Genomic DNA, 14269 nt, shown 5'->3' on the forward strand with positions numbered 1-14269 from the left:
GTGCCTTGTTTGGACAAGGTAGCAGCTCTGCAGGTCTGTTCAACTGATGCCCCTGCACTCTCTGCATATAACCGTAGCACTACCCCCTTGGGGGTTGCTTGGAATTGCATGTTCCTCTGCGCCATCCTGACCCTGTGAACTTACCAGCCCTCCTGACACCCTGGGTTCAGACATGTTGTGTATACCTTTAACCACTTCAGCTCCGGAGGGTTTTACCCACTTCCTGATCAGGCCATATTTTGTGATACAGCACTGCGTTGCTTTAACTGACAATTGCTCGCTCGTGCGACGCTGTACCCAAATAAAATTGATGTCCTTTTTTTCCCCACAAATAGAGCTTTCTTTTGGTGGTATTGGATCACCTTTTTTTTTCTACAGCCAAAAAAAACCCAACAATTTTGAATAAAAAACAATATTTTTTTACTTTATGCTATAAAACATTCCCAATAAAAAAAAAGATGTAAAAAAATCAAATTTCTTCATCAATTTAGGCCAATATGTACTCTGCTTAGCTGACACACAAAATCTCTCTTTTGCTCCCTGACAGATCTACACCGCGTGCACAAAATCACATACAGGTATGTGATTTTGCACAGCCGGACCACCCTGCCACAGTATATATGGGGTGGGCAGTCTAGAAGCTGTTAAATAACACACTGACATAATGCAGACTGATTAGTTCTCTCTGGATTTACTTATTTAAGAGAAGAGTCTTGTAATAGGGCAGCCCTCAAATTTTCCACTTGAGTGGAAAATGAGGGCTGGCGAGGAGCTGGGCTGCCTGGGAGTGCGGGGGGGGAGCCATTCTCCCAGAGAAAGAGAGTGTGGAGGAACAGAGAGGGTGGCCAGGTCATTATAGCGGAAGAGAGCGTAGAGGAAGAGGAGAGCCAGCTTGATCACAGAGCAGGGTTTGCCCACTGTAACGGCTTACATTACAATTGCAGTCCGGGCACCATCACACACAGCCCCACCCTCCTGACCCCAAACCCCTGTGACAGACAGAACGCGCTTTGGCATTGGACCGGCGTTCTGTCTGTCACAGGTGCAGGGTCAGGAGGGCGGGGCTGTGTGTGACGGCGCCCGGACTACAATTGTAATGTAAGCTGCTACAACGGGCAAACCTCGCTCTGTGATCAAGCCGGATCTCCTCTTCCTCCACGCTCACTTCCACTATAATTATCTGGCCTCCCCCTCTGCACGGGTGAGGCTGCAATGATGGACACAGGTGAGGCTGCATGGGTGAGGCTGAAATGATGGACACAGGTGAGGCTGCACGGGTGAGGCTGCACGGGTGAGGCTGCACTGATGGACACAGGTGAGGATGCAATGATGAACACAGATGAGACTACATGGGTGAGGCTGCAATGATAGACATGGGTGAGGCTGCATTGATGGGCACAGGTGAGGCTGCATTGATGGGCATGGGTGATAAAATTGTTGTTAATATTTATTTGTGTAACTTAATTCTGCATAAAACATTTAAGTGTAATTTCATAAGAATTTATAAAGGCGTGTAATGGGGCGGGATTAGGAGTGGGGCATGGTAGGGGTTGGGTGGGGCAACTAGTGGCGACCTAACTGACCATGGCAGCCAGCTTCCATCGGACTAGTAGATGAAGGTAATGTTTTTTTATATCCATTTAGCAACTGAACTTTTAGATCGGGCTCTCCAAACTTTCTAAACAAAGTGCCAGTTTACTGCCCTTTAGACTTTAGGAGTGCCAAACTGTGACCAGTGGGGGTAGAAAATACTCCAGCATCAGTGGAAATAATGCTTTAAACGTTATGGCCAATGGGAGTAAAAAAAATTACGTAGCACATGTAGTCTGTAATGGTGCCCCATCATTGGTATAAGTGGGGGGAATGATGCCCCATCATTGGTATCAGTGGGGGGGAATAATGCTCCATCATTGCTATCAGTGTGAGAAATGGTGCCCCATCATTGCTATCAGTGGGAGGAATGGTGCCCTTTCACTGGTTTCAGTGAAAGGAATAATGGCCCATTGTTGGTGTCATTGGAAGCAATAGTATGTAAGGGAAGCGCTTCCCAGCTTCCGTCAGTATACAACCTCCTCCAGTCTGAACATCAAAGATCAGATATTGTAGCCGATCGTACAACACTAGCCGACAATAGCTTGTAGGAACATGGAACGTTTTATTTGACAAACTCACACAGCATATATACCCCATAGGAGGACATCCCCCTCCTGATCATATTACCCTAACAATACAAACTGCACACAGGAATATAATTGTGTTATACAAAATAAAAAGTAGGCGCTAGGTATATAGGTGAATATACAGTTTATATCATGAACACAAATACATATGAACATATAACACTGCAAAAAAACATGGAATATTGAACATATAGCAAGCTAAAAGTCTGTCATGATAGTGTACCCATTGTTGAACTAGAACTAGAAAATAGAAAATGCCCTGCTGACAGTTGTTCACCATGCGACATCAAAATATATGGGGAAATTGAAATATATAAACATACAACACTGCAAAAAAAACATGGAATATTGAACATATAGCAAGCTAAAAGTCAGTTTGTGATAGTGTACCCAACACCAAAAAAATATCAAAATGCTTTTAAATTAAGCTTCTAGTTCTTCCACCACGAGAACTCAATGGGAAGGTGGCAACTCACCACAGGTGTTCAACCACTTTTTAGGGTAGATCAAATTGTGTATTTGGAATGCCAAGTTGATTCCTACTGCCAACACCACTCCGTTTCACAAGGACAATGGGGAAGTGATTGAACACAAAGAGCACTGTGTGACAGTGGATCGCTGTTTATACGCTGTTTTTAGGGGGTGCCTTCCCACTGATTAGCAGATTAAAGGAGTCCATCTCTCACTGACTACTAATAAAAGTCCTTCAAGCACTGGCCCCCAATTCATTTTTTATGTCCTAGCTTCCTCCTGAGTGGCCATTGGAACGGAGTGGTGTTGGCAGTAGGAATCAATGTGGTATTCCAAATGCGCAATTTGACCGACCCTAAAAAGTGGTCAAACACCTGTGGTGAGTTGCCACCTTCCCATTGAGCACTCGTGGTGGAAGAACTAAAAGCTTCATTTAAAAGCATTTTGATATTTTTTTGGTGTTGGGTACACTATCACAAACTGACTTTTAGCTTGCTATATGTTCAATATTCCATGTTTTTTTGCAGTGTTGTATGTTTATATATTTCAATTTCCCCATATATTTTGATGTCGCATGGTGAACAACTGTCAGCAGGGCATTTGCTATTTTCTAGTTCAACTGTATTTCACTCACTCTTTCTTTGGTCACCTTCTCTTTTCCTTTTCTTTTCACTCTTTCCTCACATGTTTTTCCCTTCCCCTCTCCCTTCTTCCTTCCTCATTCCTTCTCCCCCCCCCCTCCCTTCCTCCCCTTTTTTCCCTTCCTTTTTTCATTCTTTAGCAATGCCCTCCTGCACATCCATGGACCTATAATTTAATAAGCATATAGAACCTCATGGTTGGTAAACTTCCCAACTACATGGTATGAACCAACTGACTCTCCGTTATTTTTCATTTTTGATTTCTAGCACTAACGTGAATCCATCTGGGTGCGGTTTGGATTGCCCGTCTCACCCCTTCCCTTCCCTCCCTCTCCCATATGGGGGGCTGGTAAGCTTGATCTCTCGTAAGATTCATCTGGTTCATCACCCGCCCCCGGGGGAGTTGGTCCGACACGGGGGAGATAGGGGAGCGAAGGAGTAATTGTATCACCTCAAACATTTTGCAATGTCCAAAATGACATTGTAGTGTCACAAATCCTGCGATAGGTAACTATACAATTTATTCAGTTACATTACAGGGTATGCATGTATGGTTTCGGCACCGTGGAAATCTGATGTTATGTTTGATATGTTACCCCTTTTTTTAGTGTGGACAGCTATCCTCTGAAGAAGACCTGGGAAGGGTCGAAACGCGTCAGGATTATTACATACAACTATCGTTGTTCCACACATACTGTATTGCTTACTGTCTTCATATATAGGCACTTATTGTTATCCAACCCCAAGGACCCACAATTGGGGTAATTTGGGCTGCCCCCGTATACATTGTGTCTTGCATTGGTTTTCACTGTAGGCTGTTGTCTGTTGCATTTGTACGCCATATTCAGTTCATGTCCTGACTCTAACAGTCAGTATTCATTTCAGTAAATTTTCTCTTTTAACGTTATTTATATATTTTTTGTACTAATAAAATCCAATTTTTTCAACCATCTATATTGCATCTCATTGGCTGCTTAAAAGCCCCGATAGGGGGTTCTTTCTCTTTTTTATGCACTTTATGGGGTGTGCGGCCTATCTGTCTACACTCATGTGAGTGCTTTTTGCTGTTTGTATGTTTATATATATTCATGATATATACTGTATATTTGCATATATACCTAGCGCCTACTTTTTATTTTGTATAACACTCTATTGGTGACTCGTTCACTTTCAAAGGGCAGCTTTAATTGTATATCCCTTACCCCAGTGCCCCAGTGTTTCTCAACTCCAGTCCTCAAGGCACCCCAACAGGTCATGTTTTCAGGCTTCCCATTATTTTGCAAAGGTGATTTGATCAGTTTCACTGCCTTAGTAATTACAACAGCTGTTTCATCTGAGGGAAATCCTGAAAACATGACCTGTTGGGGCGCCTTGAGGACTGGAGTTGAGAAACACCGCCTTACCCACAGGGCGCCAATTCTAGGATTATATTTGCTACACAGGAAAATAATTACAACAACCGACATTTACTATAAACATTACGTTAATTAGCCACCTGGATGACTTAGATGTCTCATTCCAGGTCAGACTTGCCGGCTTCTATCTCAAAAGGTACAATACACATTAACAGAAGTATAAACACAGAACACCTCCAAACAATAGCAAGAGACCCCAGTAGCAGACTGTCCAGGTCCTATATTTAACGGAGATCAATGTGACCAGCACTTTCAATTAACATGTATAGTTCAGAATCAAACAAACCAGGAATAGTCTTCATATATTTCTTAAGGGATATTGTTGATAAATATTACTCTCCCATCTGAAGTAATCCAAACCACATTCTCAGTGTCCATTAAGTAGTTGTCCATCCTTTTCGCAGTCACCCTGTGCCCCTAATAGACACAGGGTGAATTAGACATAAGAGGGGCCTGTGGAGCTGTTTCCTGACCTCTCTAAAGTAAGCTGGATTCCATGAACCCACCACCCAAAGTGACTTCTTTCACAGCCTCCTGGAAGGAATAGTGCCCCAACAAACAAGAGAAAGGCATTCTGATCCAAAGATAGCATTGTTAGGGATTATACAGGAGGATACTCTCCCAGCTGAAATGCACGTGATGTGGCTAAGAACTATGTATATGGCTCGTAAACTTATACTACAAAAATAGATATCAAACCACCCGCCAGCAATAAAACAATGGATTAAAGCAATTAATCTTACTTTAAGACTAGAGGAATTGACATATAAACATGGGAGATGCCCCAGAAAATTTGTGAAAATCTGGTATTGGTGGCTGGTTTCCAATTTGTCTGAGCAGTTAGTTAAGCGAACTAATGGTATGGGGTAATGAAGAAAGGTAATAATGAGAGTATATTATGAGGATAATTGCATATCTATATACACACCATTAAAACATAATAATTAAAAACTTAATTTTTAGGCCAGGTTTATAATGCTCCATTTTCTGTCAAGACGAAGGGTGAATAATGGTTCTAAAGTGAAGGAGGGATCTGAGCAATGATTGAAATATCCAGTGGAAATTTGCTTTTTTTTTAAGTGCTTTTTTTAATGTTTTTTGTTTCTTGTTTTCTATATGTTATGGTTTATTAGATTGGGGTATGTGAAGGTCACATTTTTTGTTGAGATGTGTTTTTGTTGTACAATGGAAACAATTTAATAAAAAAATTATGTGGTTTAAAAAAAAAAAGTCAAAAGAGCCACATTTAGCTTGCAGGCCAGAGATTTGAGAAGCCCATCTGGGTTTTACTTCCCTTTTTAAATCCTTGACAGACTGGTGGAAAGGAAGAACTCTTTCCTGCTGCTAAAGCAAACCCCTTTCCATCCTATCTTGTACAGACTGTGCTAATCCTCAAAGGAGGAGGGGGTGGGTTTTTTTTTTTATTGTTACAGTATCTCACAAAATGAGTACACCCCTCACATTTTTGTAAATATTATATAAGTATATAAGTGAAAATGTCCAAATTGGGCCCAAAGTGTCAATATTTTGTGTGGCCACCATTATTTTCCAGCACTGCCTTAACCCTCTTGGGCATGGAGTTCACCAGAGCTTCACAGGTTGCCACTGGAGTCCTCTTCCCCTCCTCCATGACGACATCACGGAGCTGGTGGATGTTGGAGACCTTGCGCTCCTCCACCTTCCGTTTGAGGATGTCCCACAGATAGTCAATAGGGTTTAGGTCTGGAGACATGCTTGGCCAGTCCATCACCTTTACCCTCAGCTTCTTTAGCAAGGCAGTGGTTGTCTTAGAGGTGTGTTTGTGGCCATTTTCATGTTGGAATACTGCCCTGCGGCCCAGTCTCTGAAGGGAGGGGATCATGCTCTGCTTCAGTATGTCACAGTACATGTTGCCATTCATGGTTCCCTCAATGAACTGTAGCTCCCCAGTACCGGCAGCACTCAGACCATAACACCCCCACCACCATGCTTGACTGTAGGCAGGACACACTGTCTTTGTACTCCTCACCTGGTTGCCGCCACACACGCTTGACACCATCTGAACCAAATACCTTTATCTTGGTCTCATCAGACCACAGGACATGGTTCCACTAATCCACATCCTTAGTCTGCTTGTCTTCAACAAACTGCTTGCAGGCTTTTTTGTGCATGATCTTTAGAAGAGGCTTCCTTCTGGGATGACAGCCATGCAGACCAATTTGATGCAGTGTGCGGCGTATGGTCTGAGCACTGACAGGCTGATCCCCCACAACCTCTTCAGCAATGCTGGCAGCACTCATACGTCTATTTCCCAAAGACAACCTCTGGATATGACACTGAGCACAAGCACTCAAATTCTTTGGCCTGTTCTGAGTGGAACTTGTCCTGTATGGTCTTGGCCACCGTGCTGCAGCTTAGTTTCAGGGTATTGGCAATCTTCTTATAGCCTAGGCCAGCTTTATGCAGAGCAACAATTATTTTTTTCAGATTCTCGGAGAGCTCTTTGCCATGAGGTGCCATGTTGAACTTCTAGTGACCAGTATGAGAGAGTGAGAGCGAAAACACCAAATTTAACACATCTGCTCCCCATTCACACCTGAGACCTTGTAACACTAACGAATCACAACACACCTGGGAGGGAAAATGGCCCAATTTGGACATTTTACATAGGGGTGTACTCACTTTTGCTGCCAGCAGTTTAGACATTAATGGCTGTGTGTTGAGATACTTTGAGTGGACAGCAAATTTACACTGTTATACAAGCTGTACACTCACTACTTTACATTGTATCAAAGTGTCATTTCTTCAGTGTTGTCACATGAAAAGATATAATAAAATATTTACAAAAAAGTGAGGGGTGTACTCACTTTTGTGAGATACTGTAGCTTGTTTCCTGTAGAGGGAAGGACCAATCATTCCTCGTGTGGCTTTCCTGGAAGGTGATTGGGGAAATTAATAATAAAGATAAAACACATACAGTAGTTGGACCAGTTTGATCAGGGGTCTCCAAACTGTCTAAACAAAGGGCCAGTAAACATTGGCACATTTGGTATTAGGGGGAGAAGCAGTGCCCTATCATTGGGAGGAATGGTGCCCCATTATTGGTGTCAATGGGAGATATTGTGCTTCAATGCTGGTGTCAGTTGGCAGAATAGTGTCTTGCATCAGTGGGAAGAGTAGTGTCCCAATGGCCAGATAAAGGCAGGCAAAGGGCCGCATTTGGCCCCAGGGCCGCAGTTTGAAGACCACTGAGTTAGATTATGGCTTGATCTAGGTTAGTGTCAGTGTCAGTGTGTTTTAGGTAGAATATAAAAATACATTTAAAAAAAGGTTTTATATTTTTTTTTACCATGTAGTGAGAGGAGTGTAGCATGTATATGGTGGTGCGCCTATAGCAGTGGTCTTCAAACTGTGGCCCGCAGGCCAAAGGTGGTCCTTCGCTTGCTTTTACTTGACCCTTGGGGTATTATTCTTTCCACTGCTAGGAGGCACCATTCCTCTCACTGACACCAATGATGAGGCACTTTTTTTTCACTGACACCAACAATGGGCCATTATTCTTTCCACTGACACCAATGACGGGGCACTATTCCTCCCACTAATACCACTGATGGGTCACTATTCCTTCCACTGACACCAATAACAGGACAATCTTCCTTCCACTGACACAAATGATGGGGCACCATTCCTCCCACTGATACCAATGATGGGGCACTATTCCTCCTCATACCGACCACAGGTGCTATGTAATGTAACCACCAAGTCTGAGGCATTGTTTATTCCCACTGACACTAAGGCACTTTCTAACCACACTGGCCACCGCCTGGTCCTCCTAAAGTCTAAAGGACAGTAAACTAGCCCTTAGTTTAGAAAGTTTGAAGGCCCCTGATCTATAGTGTCAGTGTTTGTATCAGTGTTAAGGTGACCATGGGCAGTTTGAATTTGGGCATATTTCTGCTGAATTGGCTGAAATTTGAGCCACAGGTAGCCCTGCCATACCACAAAGCTCAACAAAAGTCTATTTAGAAATCAGCTGAGCTGGATAGAGTCTTAGAGGTGTATATGTATAGCTATTCCTCCAGGAAAACTTCTGGTAGTGGGATTATGGCCACTAGGTGGAGCTTAGGATCATAGGAAATAAATACAGATCCTCAGTCTCGTCTGGTGGCCATATTGAGGTATTCTATTTGAAACACATACTGTCACATACTATCACGCCATATTTGTCATGAATAGGAGAATTTTTTTTAGTTGGGCTTTTGGTGGTAGGTCATCGTAATGGCAAGAAATATACAGCTAAAGATTACAAAAAATATATTCTTACTATTTTGAAACAGTTTTCATATGTAGCACCCTGGAGTTTAGGCAGCTATGCTCCTCACAAATTTACTTGCCAGGAGTAGTTATACTGGTTGATTGCTAGAGATCTACTGATTTCTCCCTAAGTTTGGCCTTATTGTGCTTTTCTCTTCTACCACTAGATGGCCAGGTACTTGGTGGTACTAGATATGAGAAGGGCAACTCAAGGTCAGGTTATGGGTAAATGGGGTATCTTAGCCTATGGGCAGGGGTTTTCTTGAATCCCTTGGCCTGCTGGGAGCACCTATATATTTGGGTGGATTCAGGTGATCTATGTTCTGTGCCACCTGGATGGATGTCTGGGTGGACGTGTGTCGTGTTGCCCTGAGTTGCTAGGCTGGAGATTGGGCCTATCCCAGGGGCATCTGGCTTCTAGGCTGTCTGAGGACCTATTCAGAAGCAGGAGAGCAGCGTAAGGTTGGGATTGTGGCTCTGCTGTCCGGAGAACCTGCCATGGTCGGGGGGTAGAGAGAAAGCTTTTGCCACTAAGGGACCAACCACCTTATTACCAGGGACCACAGCGAGTAACTGAAGCAAGTACCGGAGCAGTATTCTCACCGAACGGGCACGGTGGAGAATCTGGAAACTTCAGACGGTGATCAAGTCAGGGACCCAGCCAGTGGAGGTGACGCTTGCAGAGCAGCCTTGTGTGTCAAGCCAGGGACGGAGCCGGCCAGCAGGGGTGAAGCTTGAAAAGTATCTGGAGTGCCAAGCTAGGGACCCAGCAGAGAGGCAGGGGTGACGCTTGAGGAAGATACCACCGTAAAGATTGGAGGAGCTCAAGGGATTCAGTGCTAGTAACTCAGAGGGTCTAGAGAGAGACCGGGAGCTCAGTGGGCTGAAGAACTACAAGGAGAAATTGTAGTGAAGGTGAAAGAACTATTACGCTTTGTGTTGATGTAGCACCCTGTAGTTTAGGCAGGGAGCTCCTCACAAATTTCCTGCCAGTAGTTATCCTGGTCAATTGTTAGAGATCTATTGATTTCTCCCTAAGTTTGGCCTTAGTGCACTTTTCTCTTCTACCACTAGGTGGCTGGGCACCTGGTGGTACTAGATATGAGAAGGGCAACTCAAGGTCAGTTTATGGGTATATGGGGTATCTCAGCCTATGGGTAGGGGTTTTCTTGAATCCCTTGGCCTGCTGGGAGCAACTATATATTTGGGTGGAGTCAGGTGATCTATGTTCTGTGCCACCCAGATGGCTGTCTGGACGGATGTCGTGTTGCCCCGGGTTGCTAGGTTGGAGATTGGGCCTATCCTGGGGGCATCTGGTTTCCAGGCTGTCTGAGGGCCATCCAGGAGCGAGAGCAGTGCAGGGTTGGGATCGCGGCTTGCAGTCCAACCATAAGTGACGGTTCTTCTGGCCGAAGAACCTGTTGTGTTCGGAGGTAGAGGGGAAGCTGTCGCCACTAAAGGACCAACCACCTTATTGCCATTGACCAAAGTGAGTAACTGAAGCAAGTACCAGAGCAGTATTCTCACCAAAGGGGCACGGTGGAGAATCTGGAAACTTCAGACGGTGATCAAGTCAGGGACCCAACAAGCGCAGGTGACACTTGCAGAGCAGCCTTGTGTGTCAAGCCAGGGACAGAGCAGGTCAGCGGTGATGAAGCTTGAGAAGTATCGGGAGTGCCAAGCTAGGGACCCAGCAGAGAGGCAGGGGTGATGCTTGAGGAAGATACCACCTTAAAGGTTGGAAGAGCTCAAGGGATTCAGTGGCCGTGATTCAGAGGGTCTAGTGAGAGACCGGGAGTTCAGTGTGTTGAAGATCTACAAGGAGAGATTGTAGTGAAGGTGAAAGGACTGTTACGCTTTGTGTTAGGAACTGTTGAAGATTGTTGACATAGGAGACAGCAATCCTGTTCTGACTCAACTACAAGGCTATAAATGTTATCCTCAGCTTCACATAGAGCTTACATGACCTGGTGATCTATTTATCCCTTGCATCAATTCAGGCAGCTTAACTCAATGAATAACTCACTGTATGGAAAGACAGACGATGAATCCTCTCGAATGTTCCGTTTAATGATGGATATTCATAGGTAGAAAAACGTTGCAGTTTGACTTGGTAGGGAGAATCTTTTAATACGTTCAACCCTGTTGCTCATGTACACATGAAACTGTTTTGTTTGGTTGTATATGTAAGCAAGTACTACCTTACTGTCTGTATAGAAGGTGAAAGAATCAATTCTAGTGTCCATTTCACTTCGAATGACTTCGGCAATTTCTACTGCTAACACGGCTGCACAAAGTTCAAGCCTTGGTATGGTATGTGCAGGTTTGGAAGTGAGTTTTGCCTTGCCTAGAACAAAACTACAGTGTGATTCCCCATTCATTTCAGAGGTCTTCAAATAGGCTACTGTAGCAATAGCTTCAACTGATGCATCAGAGAAAATATGAATTTCCCTCCGGTAAACAGTTGAAAAAGAACCTGGAACATAGCAACGGGAAATCTGAAGTTTTCCTAGTGACTTCAAAGAATGTCTCCACCTTTCCCACTTGTGTTGATTCTCACTAGGTAAGGGAGTATCCCAGTCTATGTTCTCAGTAGATAACTGTCTTAGCAGAATTTTACCTTGAATGGTAACTGGAGCAAGTAAACCGAGTGGGTCATAGATGCTATTCACCACCGACAGGACTCCTCTCTTAGTGAAGGGTTTGTCACAAGTTGACACTTGGAAGGTGAATGTGTCTTGTTCAATGTTCCACAACAAACCCAGACTTCGCTGTACAGGAGGCACATCTGTACCCAAATCAAGGTTTTTTAGACTGGTGGCATAGTCCTCAGAGTGAAAGGCATTCATAAGTTCCTGGCTGTTGGATATAATCTTGTGCAGTCTAAGGTTTGCTGTAGCCAGCATCTCCTTTGTTCTGGTGAGGAGATCAATCGCTTCTTTAGCGATTGGAAAAGACTTGAGTGCGTCATCAACGTAGAAGTTTCTTTCAACAAACTGACGAGCATCAGATCCATATTCTTCTTCTCCAGTCTGAGCTGTTCTCCTTAGCCCATAAGTTGCCACTGCAGGAGAAGGACTGTTACCAAAGACATGTACCTTCATTCGAAAGTCTATAACTTCCTTGTGGATGTCATTGTCTTTGTGCCATAGAAACCTGAGGTAGTTTCTGTTGTCTTCTCTGACAATGAAGCAGTGAAACATCTGTTGAATGTCTGCCATAACTGCTACAGGTTCTTGTCTGAAGCGAATCAAGACTCCTATTAGACTGTTGTTCAAGTTAGGCCCTGTAAGCAGCATGCTGTTAAGAGAAACACCTTCATGCTGAGCACTGGAATCAAAGACAACTCTGATTTGGTCTGGTTTACGTGGGTGATACACGCCAAAGGATGGAAGGTACCAGCATTCTTCTCCCTCCTTTAGTGGGGGTGCAGGCTCTGCATGATCTCTGTCAAATATATTTTGCATAAAGTCCACAAAGTGTCTTTGCATCTCTGGTTTCCTGCTTAAGTTGGGTTTTAAGGAGGAGAATCTACTGATGGCCTGTTGCAAGTTGTTGGACAGTCTCTCTCTTGGGAGACGAAAAGGTAGGGGTGCTACCCAGTTATTGGCATCGTCTTGAAAGAACTCATTGTCCATTACCTTGATGAATTCTTTGTCTTCCATTGAAGGAGCCAGTATGTCATCTTGACTGGTTGTATTAAACACCGTAGAGCCAAAGTCGTCATCGTGGCACGAGAAAGGGCTTGTGTTACCTGAGATACTATGTTGCCATCTATGGCTGGCTATCTTCTCTTTCACCCAGTAGTGATGTGGGCATGGTTCAAAGTAAGTGTTTCGGCCATTTGGCAGAACATTTGTCTTGAATGACGAAATGTTGGTAGGTCTCTTCATTTTGCCTATACAGACGTTGCCTATGATGACCCACCCTAGATCCATGCGCTGAGCAAATGGGGCATCTGGGGGTCCACTGACTTGTCTGTGTACCTTGTGAATTCTTAGAATGTCTCTTCCTAACAGAAGAAGGATCTGAGCATCTTTGTCAAGCGGCGGTATCTCATTTGCTATTACCTTTAGGTGAGGGTGATGGAAAGCAGCAGCTGGAGTAGGGATTTCTTCCCTGTTAGCAGGTATCTGATTGCACTCGACAAGAGTAGATAGAGGTAATTGCAAGTTACCTTTGAGAGAAGATACCATGAGTCCATGAGCCCTTCTTCCAGAAACCTCTGTAGTTCCACTACAGGTACCCAAGGTGTAAGGATGAGCTTCACCTTTTATTTCAAATAGATTAAACAGTTCTGATTTTGCAAGCGATCTATTGCTCTGATCGTCTAAGATAACATAGGCTTTTAGAGTCTTTTCTGGTTGGTCCTTGTGGTATATGTTCACCAAGCATATTTTAGCACAGGACTTATCGCAGCGGTCTTCTCCACAAACTTCAGTGCAGGATGAAGAAATTATGGTAGAATTAGGCATTTGGTCTGTATTCTCCCCGCCATGCGTTAACCTGGGAGGAGCGTTAGCAGGTTGTGCAGAGCTGGGCTCAAGTGGATGGAGGGCTTGCACATGCTCTTCGGAGCCACACTCTAAGCACTTGATGGACACATTACAGTCCTTTGCAAAATGTTCGGTAGAAGCACAGCACCTGAAACATACCCTAAATGTCTTTAAAAGCTCCTTACGCTCTTCAAGAGGCTTTTTCCTAAAGCCGATACATTTTTTGAGGGGGTGTGGCTTCTTGTGAATGGGACACTCTCTGTTAGGGTTTTCAATCTTCCTACTCTGTCTGTCTGTGGCAACAACTGTGGTAGGAGTGGGAAGGATGTCAGTCTTTTTCACGGATACTGGGCCTATACGGCTTCTATAGTTGCCCTGAAGACTGGTACTCTTAGGAAATGGTGAGAAGAGACTGTACTCACCGTAGGAAAAACTTGGATCATTCTTGGTCTCTGCGATTCTCCTGATGAAGTTGCAGAAGAAAGAGAATGGTGGGAAGGAAACCTTGTTCTCTTTTTTGTATGATGATCCTAGTGCAGACCATTTCTCTTGTATACCATACGGGAGCTTGGAGACAATTGGGTTTACCCCTCTTGCAGTGTCAAGGTAACTGAGTCCGGGTAGTTTTGGGTCTGCCTTGGCTAGCTGAAGCTCAAGGAGAAGGTCACTCAGTCTCTGGAACTCCTTGCTGTCCTTACCAGATATCTTTGGGAAAGTTTCCAGGCGCATGAACAAGGCATTTTCTATAGCTTCTGGACTGCCATAACTTTGCT

The 14269-nt window shown here is 44.1% G+C and overlaps 1 long non-coding RNA gene across 1 annotated transcript in view; it reads left to right on the top strand.

The window, feature by feature from the left end:
- The window catches only part of LOC141130139 (uncharacterized), a 51944-nt gene extending 47816 nt beyond the window's left edge, over positions 1 to 4128 (top strand). The window contains exons 2-3 of the long non-coding RNA XR_012242006.1: positions 3560 to 3799; positions 3901 to 4128. This is a non-coding gene — a long non-coding RNA (uncharacterized lncRNA). The remainder of the gene's footprint in view (positions 1 to 3559; positions 3800 to 3900) is intronic.
- Positions 4129 to 14269: the final 10141 nt, after the last annotated feature.

The sequence above is a fragment of the Aquarana catesbeiana genome, linkage group LG02, assembly GCF_042186555.1.
Source record: "Aquarana catesbeiana isolate 2022-GZ linkage group LG02, ASM4218655v1, whole genome shotgun sequence".
Taxonomy (NCBI): domain Eukaryota; kingdom Metazoa; phylum Chordata; class Amphibia; order Anura; family Ranidae; genus Aquarana; species Aquarana catesbeiana.